The sequence below is a fragment of the Rhinolophus hipposideros genome (assembly GCF_964194185.1).
Source record: "Rhinolophus hipposideros genome assembly, chromosome: X".
Taxonomy (NCBI): Eukaryota; Metazoa; Chordata; class Mammalia; order Chiroptera; family Rhinolophidae; genus Rhinolophus; species Rhinolophus hipposideros.
In genome coordinates this window covers 50,095,121-50,106,366 of record NC_138046.1, presented here as the reverse complement: position 1 = coordinate 50,106,366, position 11,246 = coordinate 50,095,121, and positions in this window count along the sequence as shown.

Genomic DNA, 11,246 nt, shown 5'->3' with positions numbered 1-11,246 from the left:
GCTGTGGATTGGGGGTGGGGGGTGGGGGGTGGGGGGAAGGGTAGGGGATGGGGAGTGTTGATGACTATATCTTAAACTTCTGGAAGCTAGCGTGATATGTTAATCCTGAGTATATGCTTTTGGCTGTGTATTGACCCTGTGGATTTGTCTCTCAAAGAAAAGAAGTTGAGCGCCTTACCCGGTGCAGTCTGCACCTTTCTCTCTCTCCGGACTCATCTGGAAGGGAATTCACACTGTTTAGCATCCTCCTTGACACACATCTACTGCTGCCGTCACCACCCCCCTACAACCTTCCTAGGAGTGAAGACACGGAGTCCCTATCAATTGTCCCATTGTAGGGAACAAAGAAAGCCAATGTTTTTCTGTATAGATTGCTTCTTGTCCACCTCTCCATACCTCCCCATTTCCCATACACTCATGCCTTGTGTCTTCCTCTCATCGTCACTCTGTGAGAGGCCCATGTGAAATCTCCCATTCTTATGTGAGTTTTATAAAGATGTACACTGTGCTTAACCCCCGCCCCTCCTTGGTATCCCCTAGTGCAATAAAGACCCCTGAGTGGTGATTTCTTCCGTCAAGGATTAGGGGAGTTCCTTCTGCAGAAGCCAGCTCCCCCCTTCCTTGCCTCTCCTCCCATAGGACCAAGTTGTTTAGTGGGCCAGAGATGCAGCCAGTGGGGAATCCTTCCCCCTTGAGCACTGCAAGCCTGAGTGCTGACGTGCTCTTCCTCTCCTCCCAACCTCTTGATCCTGCGCCTTCGCCACTCAGGCTCCACCTACGTGTCACTCTACCGCCATCCCTCACCTCTCCCTGAACCTCACGGACAGGACACATTTTCTAATGTCTGTATATAGTATATATACTACATAAAATATATAAATTATATATATATATATACTAATTTATGTCTTGTTTTTCAAACAAGAATGATTAAATCTATTCATCTTACTATCCAAATAAGTCTTGGCAGTGCCTCTTTGTGGGTGTGTCCTTGTGTCCTTGAGTTGTTGGTTGGTGGCAGCCCTCCGAGTGCTTGCCCTGCACCTCTCCTCCCATGTACCTGGGCCCCAATGGGCGATGAGGACTCTGCCCCTCCCGCCTCCCCTCTACTCCTCTCCTGTTGCTCACAGGAGTTGGATATCGTGAATCCTTTCTCTTGACCTTGTGGCATCTGGCTTACCTGGTCACCATGGCTGTGACCTCAGAGCTGAAGAGGGCAAGTGGGTGGAGTGGGGGCAGAAACACAATGTGTTCTGTGCCAACTGCACTGGATGGCCTGGGAGTCAGGAGACAGGGTTTTAGGCCAGCTGTAAGGTTAGAATTGGGAAATAGGACCTCTCCCTCTGAAGTGTGCCCAGTCGCCTCAGAGGATAGCCCAACTGCCTTGTGGTTTAAGCTAGCAAGTCCCTTGCAATGGCCTCTGACAATTTATTTGGGGTGTGGGAGGTCGATAAGATAGAAGCAGCAGGACCCTAAGCAGGATTGACTTCTCTGGCATTTTGGTTCTCTGTTCTTTTATTTCCTTCTGGTAATCCCAGGTGCCTACTAACTTATGAGGTGCCTTTGTGCCAACTAGTAAAAGGTTCTCTGCCGCCACCCCTCTGTGATGATTTTGATAAAAGTACCCCTGGGTGATGCTAGCCCTGTGGGCACATGGCTTGGTCATTTCAGCTCCACTCAGCCCCAGTGGCCTCATTGGTCGGGTGCAGAAACCACACAACCATGCACAGCGGCCCTGAGGAGTCACTTCCTCCCCAAGATTGAGCACAGACTCTTTTTCTCATGTCTGCAAAGGTCGTGGCTAAACCGGTTTAGAAGCAAAGCACAGAGGAGGAGCCAGAGACAATGCAGTCAGGCTGGGCTGCTCTGCGTGTTCCCCAGTACCAAAGCAGAGCTCTGCTCTGCATGCAGGACACCAACAGAGGTGACAGGCCTAGCCCTGCTGGCAGAGTTCTTCTGCAAGCTGCCCATCAGGGACCCTGTCCCACAAGGCTGGGACTCAGTAAAAGGCAGTGCCAGTGCACAGTGAGGCCTGGTACCCCTCAGAATGACCCGACTGAGCAGTCCAGAATCTTGGACCCTGGTCCTGCACTACACTAGTAGCTCTTTACAGTCAGAAAGCATGCTTATTTGGTTCTATACCCAGGGTACCCACTCACACAGTACCCAGCACATAGTAGGTCTTCAGTAAATATTTGTTGAATAAATGAGTGTTGAATGAGATGACTGTCAAGAAACAGCCCTCCTGGACATCTGGACCTTGTGAAAAGGGCCCTCTCTCCTCTGGGAATGGTTAATCCAGGGCAGTGCAGTTGGACAAGGCCAGGCAGTCTGGCACCTCCCAGCAAAGGAGAAGGAGTCAGGTCTGTAATCCAGAGTCCCGCTGACTCAGCTGAGTTTTACCAACACATTTCCAAAAGCTTTGGAAACTCTTCTGAGGTGACCAATGGTCTCCTTTTCTGTGGACCCAGGGCTATTCTCTGCAGTAACCAAAAGCACTGGAGGAGGCCATCTCCCCACCAGCATCTTCCTTGCCATCTTTGGCCTGAGCCATAGCCTGAAGCTGATACTCTCCGGCCACCCCATACTAGATACATGTCCCAAGAGCCTGACTCCTGCTTTTCTGATTTCAGCCAATTAAAGGGAAATGGGTTAATGCTATTGGCATGGGCCCCAGGATGCCTGTGGTGCTGGCACAGTCACATTTTTTTCAAGCTGTTGTCAAAGCACTGTGGATAATGGGCAATTTCATCAGCAATGAATTGGAAAAGGACTGCCTCAGCCAGAACTTGTGCTGCCAAAGGGGCAGGGGAGAATCAGCTGCCAGCATTGCGAAGAGGTCATGAATTTATGTCTTAGGCTAAATTTCTCCAAGCAGTCACTTCGGATGGGAGGAATAACTGCATCCCATTCCCCATTCTGTAGGCTGGAAGCCAGGCTGTGGGTGTGTGTCTGGAGTCAGGAGGAGGTTCTTCATGGAGTGGGAGGAAATGACCTTTGAGGGTTCAGTCTTGGCCCTGGCAAAATGTCCTGGATTCCAAGCGGGTCTCTGGGTTCCAATGCCCCAACCTGCTGGAAGCCACTGTTAGGTGGAAATTATGGAAGCCCTCCTTCTCACAGAAACAGAACTGCTTGTTTCACTTCAGTGTTTTAGCGACTCCTTCCCACCCATACCAAACACCCACACACCCAGGCCTTGGGTGCTACCTATGCTCCCAACATCACGGGGATGTGCTCTGGCCCCCCCACTGACATTTCCAGCTGCAGGTTCGGGACCTATCACTTAGGAATGAGCTCAATTTTAGTTTCCCTTCCCTCCTATCTATGTCTGTCTCTCCCTCTGGGTATTGGTTCCTCATTCTTATTTTCACGGCTTTGACTAAAAGGAATATGCATTTGTACTATGTTGGGAGCCTTCAACATTTGATCCCTGCCCTTAAATATGCAAAAACAACTGTATATGAGCACTTGCCATATGTCAGGTACTGTTAAGTACTTTACGTGCATGATCTCATTTAATCTTCTTAAACAATCCTTTGAGAGAGATACTATGATCAGATACCCTTCTCAGAGGAGAAAACTGAAGCCTAAAGAGGTGAAGTCACTAGCCCGAGGTCACACAGCTGGTAAGTGGTAAGCCAGTGAGTTTTCAAAGCCAGCCCAGACTTTCTGCTGCTACCCTGCAGTACTCAGTGCGGCCCTACCTTTGAAGCGCTTCCCCGGGAAGCAGGCATGGGTGCCTCCCCACTCAAGAGAAGATGGCTTGTAATTGTTGCGTGGGGTTCAGGCAGTACATGGGTTGTAACAGGTCATTGGGAACATTGGGATGTGAGGTACAGGATACTGCAAGCCCACCTGAAACCTCCCCCGCCACCTCTCTTTACTGGACTGCCCTAGTGCCACATGCATCTGGGAGCCAGGGAAGGAGCAGTATATGTATATGGAAATTTGCGGGTAGAGCAGTTGTGTTCAAAAAGCCACCATCACCATGATGGGCCCCCACCACAGGTTCCTGTAACTGGAGTCTCCCAGAGAATGTGGCTGTGTGCCAGCAGACGAAGAAAGCCACAGTTACGATGTTGCCCATACTCCTGGTGCATTTGCATTTTTTTTCAAAAATTTGGGAGGAAAATATGTGGATGATACATTAAATATTTTTATGTACCCCTATAAAGAGGAATGCAAAAGTTTCATGCCTTGTAAATAATACATATCATTTCGCAGACACTTGAGACTCATGTCTGATACTTCTGGCTACATTCCCATACCCACCACCCAGCATCCAGGTTCACTCTCCTCTATCACCATATTTTGGTGGAAAAGCGGGACATGCTCAGGGTCTATTGGATGAGCTAACTGGTGGCCTGGGTCCCAAGGAGAGGACATCTAGGACTGGCCTACTTCCATGGCTCTGGTCACAGGTGGGGATCAGGCACTTCTTCAGGGATATACACTAGGAGACCTGGCATGATGGGGTGCCAGGAAGGAATGTTAGGAGGAGATGGGGCAGTGTTAGCAAAGGCTTCAACCCCTCCCCATCCCACTGTGGCCTGTTACACACTTTGGCACAGGGTCAGCCCCGGCCACACACAGAGGGAGCCAGATTCTCTCCAAGCCGGAGATTTCTGCATCTGTAATGAGAAGCAAAGCAGGGAGACCGTGTGGGCTAGGATGAGCAGCTCCCCCCGGAATCAGGGCTCAGTTCTATTTTCAGCCCAGCCACTGCCTTGCCATATGATCGGGTACAAATCATTTCAGCTCTTTGGGCCTGTTCTCGAAAATGAAGGTGACTGAGTCTCTGGCCTCCCTCTGTGCTTCTGAGGATTAATGAGGTGGTGCTGGAAAGCCAGCTATAAAAATTCTGAGTTCCTGGGTGGCTGGTTAGCTCCGTTGGTTAGAGCACGGTGCCCTTAACAACAAGGTTGCTGGTTCGATACCCACATGGGCCACTGTGAGCTGCCCCCTCCACAACTAGATTGAAACAACTACTTGACTCGGAGCTGATGGGTCCTGGAAAAACACATTTAAATAAACAAAAAAAAGTTTAAAAAAATTCTGAGTCCTAGCTGTACAAGCTTAAAAACTACAAATAGAACTTCCCCATTTGCAGCTGGTCCACAGAAACTAATGAAGCTTGCACCAGCAGCCGGGAACTGGAAACTTGGAGGCCTGTTTTCTTCAAATATCGCTTGTTCTCAGTCAAAACCATCTTCTGGTCACTTCCCCTCAGGAGGTATATGCAAGCTCTCCTGCACGAGCCCGTCTTTCGAAATTGGGAAGCCTGCCTGCTACCTCAGTGGATAACCCCCATCCTGGGGTGAACACAGTCAGGTGGACCCAAGGCTCTTCTTCGCCTTCAGCCAATAGCCTGACTTGCTTTTCTGACATCCTCCTCTCCTCACTTCATTCTCATCATTCTTGCTGGAAGCAGCCATAATTGAGGGAGGCTTGAACTTCAGATATTTCTTCAACATTTAGGCTTAGCTCTCAGGAAAGGGCTTTGAACTCCAAACTCAGCCAGCTTCCCAATGACAGCTTCGAGTTCTATCCACTGTGCCCCGTGCATCCCACTCCCACGCTAGCAGTTTGCCAACCCATGGCAGCAAGCCCAGGGCAGCAGGAGAAATTATTTTCAAAGACCCTCAGGAGAGGGGGTGGTTCAGCTCTCAGGATCATGGCAGAATGACTGTGGGGACAGAGCCAGGAGTGTAGTTTCCAGGCTCTCGGCCTCACATAGAAAGGTGCTGGCTCAGGTAGTAAATGACCATCAACTGTGATTGGATGGCCATCAGCTGTGGCTAGTTGGCCGTTAGCTGTAACCAGTGAACCACTGGCCACTAATATAACTGCTGTGGCTATGCTAGCAGAAAATGGGGGCTAGCAAGAAGATGCTGGCTGAGCTAGCAAGCGCGGATTGCAGTTAGCAAGTGAGGTTGCACTTCTCTTCTAAGAGAGAAGTGGACGGCAGGTTGCAGATAGTGTGGCTCCTGCTTCCTGTGTCTCCAACCCTGCTGCCAGTGAGAATATAGTGGTATGACTCCCCTATCTATGGCTCCGTGGGTGTTCCTTTTTGGCCTCACCGTATCCTGCGTTCTCACGTGGGGAGCAGGAGTTGAGACCCCACCTGCCACCCTGCATGACATATGGCGCGAGCAGGGTACGGTGCCAGCCAAAGCTCCCCGAAGGGTGGTGGAGCAGTTTATACATATGAAAGCTCAGTCTCAAGAAGACCAGGAGGAGCAGCTGCTGGAGAGCTTGACCCGCATGGAGGGGTGGGAAGATATGGACGGTTCCCCAACCAGCATAGTTCGGAGAAAGCGAAGGTTGTTGCGGCCCTGTGGGCTGGGAAGTGCTTACTGAGGCCCTCACCCCCAGGTTGGGGGGGACTTGGAGCCCTCGCCCTGCAGAGAGGGCACACATTGTGAGACTAACGCACAGCCCTTGCGAATGACTGTGGATTATGGGGAATGGGCTCCATCCCTGATTTGACGGACTGCTTGACTCTTTGCTTGGGAACGTACCACCATGTAGTGGAAGTGGCGGATGTTTGCTTTTGTGTCTCGACCAGCCGCCGTCGAGAATATGTGAGAAACTCTGGCTGTGCCCAGAAAGACTGGTTGTACCCTGAGAACCCTGGCTGTGCCCAGGAAGTCTGGCTGTTGCCCAGAAAGACTGGCTGTGCCCAGAAAGAGTAGCAGTACCCAGAGAAACCATGGCTGTGTCCAGGAAGTCTGGCTGTGCCCAGAGAGAGTGGCAGTGCCCTGAGAGGCCCTGGCTGTATCCAGGGGGTCTGGCTGTGCCCAGAGAGGATGGCAGTACCCTGAAAACCCTGGCTGTGCCCAGGAAATCTGGCTATGTGCAGAGAGAGTGGCAGTACCCTCAGAGGCCCTGGCTGTGCCCGGGGAGACAGGTGGTACCCTAAGAAGCCCAGGAAGTCTGGCTGTGCCCAGGACTGGTGGTGCCCTGAGAAACCCTGGCTGTGCCCAGAGAGCCTGGCTGTGTCCAGGATATTGCATTCACCTCCAGGCACCTCCATAGGGCCCCTTGCGGAAGACGCTTGTTGTGTAGATTGTGAGGCAAGACCCTGTAGGGGTGGAGTGTGGGGACAGAGCCTGGAGTGCAGTTTCCAGGCTCTTGGCCTCACGTGGAAAGGTGCTGGCTTAGGTAGTAAATTCAACTGTGATTGGATGGCCATCAGCTGTGGCTAGTTGGCCATCAGCTATAACCAGTGAGCCATTAGCCACTAATGTAACTGCCGTGGCTACGCTAGCACCAAAAATGGGGTCTAGCAAGAAGATGGTGGCTGAGCTAGCAAGCGCAGATTGCAGTTAGCACGGTGGGTTGCAGCTAGCAAGTGGGGTTGGTTGGTTGGCAGAAAAGTGGACGGCAGGTTGCAGATCTTGTGACTCCTGCCTTCTATGTCTCCAACCCAGCTACCAGTGACACTATAGTGGTATGACTCCCCTATCTATGGCTCCATGGATGTTCCTTTTTGTCCTCACCATGTCCTGCGTTCTTATGTGGGGAATGGGACCAGAGACCCTGCATGACAATAGTGACAAGCCTCTAGGCCTGCCCACTCTTCAAAATGACTTTGTCCTTCTCTTCCTCTCCGCAAGAAAAAACTGACCGATACTATGGACCTATGTTAGGTTTTGAGCCTTCTGATTACCAAATAAAGCAATTTGTGCTGCAGCTGAGGGCTTCCTGAAAAGTTAGATATAGTCATATCCAATACAGAATGCAATGAATCTCATCTTTTAATTGGTATGCATGCTGTGTGACCTTGGCTGTTGGAAATCCCTTCTCTCAATTATGGGATTATGACAATGGGGAGTGTCCAAGCCACTGAGGTAATATGTTCTCTTTGCCCTAATCACTTGATCCCTCAGCCTGCCATCCCTACTTCATATAAATTTGAGGATAAATTTGTGGCATGGGCAAGCCGTTTGCAGTTTCTTGGAAGTGACTACAACTCCTGCTTCCTATTATGATTTATAGGTAAAAAAGATATATGGCAATGGCAGGACTCTTGGCCACCAAGGACAGAGGAATTGGTAGGAAAGGAAGAGCAAGGACAAGCATTCCCGTCTCTTTCCTAATCTAGCACAATGGGAATGTACAATGTCTCTAGGGACCTGAAAAAATTCAAAGAACTAAATAGAAAATAGACAGATTTCCCCCATGCTAAACAATGGAAGAGACTTTGATTTCACTTGCAGTTTCTGCAGCCCTGAGCCCAAGCTAGCTTGGCTCTGTAACAAGCTGCAAGCAGGAGCCCTACACCAGGAGCCAGTAGACTTTGGTTCCACTTGCAGCTCATCCAAGAACTAGCTGTGTGTGACCTTGGGCATTCACTTCCCCTCTCTGAGTATCAGTTTCTTGCTATATGAAGTGAGTGGGTTGAACTAGAGGGCCTATTAGCTTTTTAAAAGCACACATTCTTCCATTTAAGGATCTTTTAAACAAAGGCAAGTACTTCTAGCATCACCCAAACATTCCCCAGTCAGTAATTAAACTGGGAGAACTCCCTAGCTCATAAAAGTTAGACTCCACAACAAACCACAGAGACCACTTGGCCATGTGGTTTTCATCAAATCCCTTTCTGTCAAGAGGGCTGAAATCTCCCATCTCTTAAATCTCTAGATGATTCTAGACTCCTGGGATATCAACCTTGTATAATAAAGCCTACATCCACAGGAAACCAACTCACGGGAACCCCAGGGCAATGAAACATCTCCAAAGGGTCCAGCCAAATCTTACCTAAGGTAAAATAAGCAAACTTTGTTTTATGAGATAAATCTTGTCTTAAGACAGTTATGTTAATAAAACCATGGATTACATATGTGTCCTTTGATCTTTCAAAGGAATCCTACATTGAATCCTTTTGAAAAGCCATTACGAGTCACTTTGGAATTTATCTTCGGTGTCAATACAGATTTTCAGTTCAATCCTTAAGCATTTAAAATGCATCCACCCCAAGGCTGGGTCCATGGGGCTGTGAGAGATGCTTGGTCTCTACCCTCAAAGAGCTTGCATGCTCGCTGAAGACAGAAAAGGAGAGTTTGGAAGTCCAGAGCCCAATGGAAGGGCCAACTCCGGAGCTGGTGAACTCAGCATGGGCTGCAGCACATCAGGCAGTCTACAAATGTGATGCCCTTTCTGGCCTTTGAAAACCCTCTGGTATGCTTACAAAAAGTAAGACACCCACCGACCATCACTGTGGCATTGAACTTCTATTGGCTGAAAAAGTGAGGTCAGGGATATGGACAATGAGAACAGGTTACACAGAGTGCAGAGGGAAAACCTGGAACACAGGCGGGAGATAGAAAAGAAAATATTTTGAAAGAAATGCTAATACCTAGAAGGAGCAGGGAAGTTTGCTTGAAGGTGACAGGGAGACCCAGGTAGTCGAAGACGACGCTGTTAGAAACCCAGTGCCCTTGGACCAAAGTGGACGGCCCGGCAAAGGGAGACTTTGCTGCAATCACTTATTCCTAGTCCTGCAAAGAGTGCGAGGAGAGAACGAAGACTTCTTTTTCTCTGTCTTCTGTTACAGTATCGTTTACAAGTCTTTATTATAAAGCTTTCTGAGGAAAAGGGCGTGTTTTATTTACTTCTGTAATCTGAAGGCTGAGCACTGTACTTTGCCCATAGTTGCTGCCCAAGAAATCCCTACAGAAGAAATGACTGACAGATGGGTGGATGTAGCATCTGCTGTAATGCCTGGGATCTCAGAAGGAGGCAAAACCAGACCTGCCTTCTGGGGAAAGGGGATTGAAGGAGCCCTTCCAATGGGGAGGGTGTTCACAAAATTCTCCCAGTGGCCCTGAGCTTTGGAGTTAATTGGAAATATGAAATACTGGCAAGAGGGCATTCTTCAGCCTTTTCTAGAACAAAATAATTTATGCAAAATAATTTCCTGCCCCCTTTCTCTCTAGCTTAAGGAGCAGACTTCCGCTTATCAGAACTCTAGCCCTTACCCCCAGCACCCTGAAACTGCCATTCAAAGCCCTCCACAATCTGGTTTTGTGTGGGTCAGGGTGAACCAGAGAAACAGCCCCAGTAGGAGATGCATATTAAGGGATTTATTGTAAGGAATTGGCTTACGCCATTGTGGGGGTTTGGCTAGGCAAGTCTGAAATCCATGGGAAAGGCAATCAGGAAGGACAGGCTGGAATTATCAGACAACAGCTGAAACTGCAGCCCACAAATGGAATTCCTTCCTTCTCAGGGAAACTTAAGTTCAGCTCCTAAGATCTACCAACCAAATGAATCAGACCCAACCAAATTGTCTAGGAAAATCTCTACAGAAAGACAACCATTATGAATGTTAATTACATTTACAAAATACCTTCACAGCAACGCCTAGATTAATGTTTGGTTCAATAACTGAGACCACAGCCTAGCCACGTTGACACATAAACTTGACCTTCCTAGGCTTCTAGTTAGTTGCCTGTCCTGTTTGAGATCTCAACACACCTTCCCTCACCTCACTTCTCTCCACATTTGCCTGCCTCCGCCTTTGTTAAAATCCTCTCAGCTCTCTATCCCCAGGTTGCAATCTGAGGCCCATTTCCTGTAGGACCCTTCCCAAATCCTCTCAATGTGATTGCATTTCTCACACCCCCATATTTTGTAAGTACCTGTGTTGCCTGCTAGGGGGAAAGGATTGTATACTATTCATTCCCTGTGTGCCCACCTTCCAGAGGTTCTGGCATATGGAAGGATCTCAGCACATTTCATTTCAACTATATCAAACTTACAGAACCCGCTACCATTTACATATAACTCAGCCACACTCCTTCCAAATCCTCGCCTCTTAGGATCCTATACATATTGTCCCTTTTCTGATGATTTAATTTGTCTTCGTTCATCCATCCTTAAAGGTCTGAGGGCACTTTTTTTTCTAAATTATTTTAATTCAAGTCTCTTTAAACTTTCTCCTCAGGACTACCTTACTGTAGATATTGTCTAAGGCCCATCTACCCCTAAAACGTAAGCTCCTACCCCCTTGTCCTGATATTGGTTACCATTCCAGAAAGGAAAAAGGAACAAGGATAACAATATTATTTGCACACATATTTACATTCTGGAATTTGGTGATGAGATTACCTAGTGTTTGCTCTAAGGGGACATTTTAGTTTTAATCGAATGAGTTGATTATTAGATAATCTAACTAGATAATCTGATGGCTCATTCCTTTACCTCCTTCAGGTCTTTGCTAAAATGTTTCCTTCCCAGAT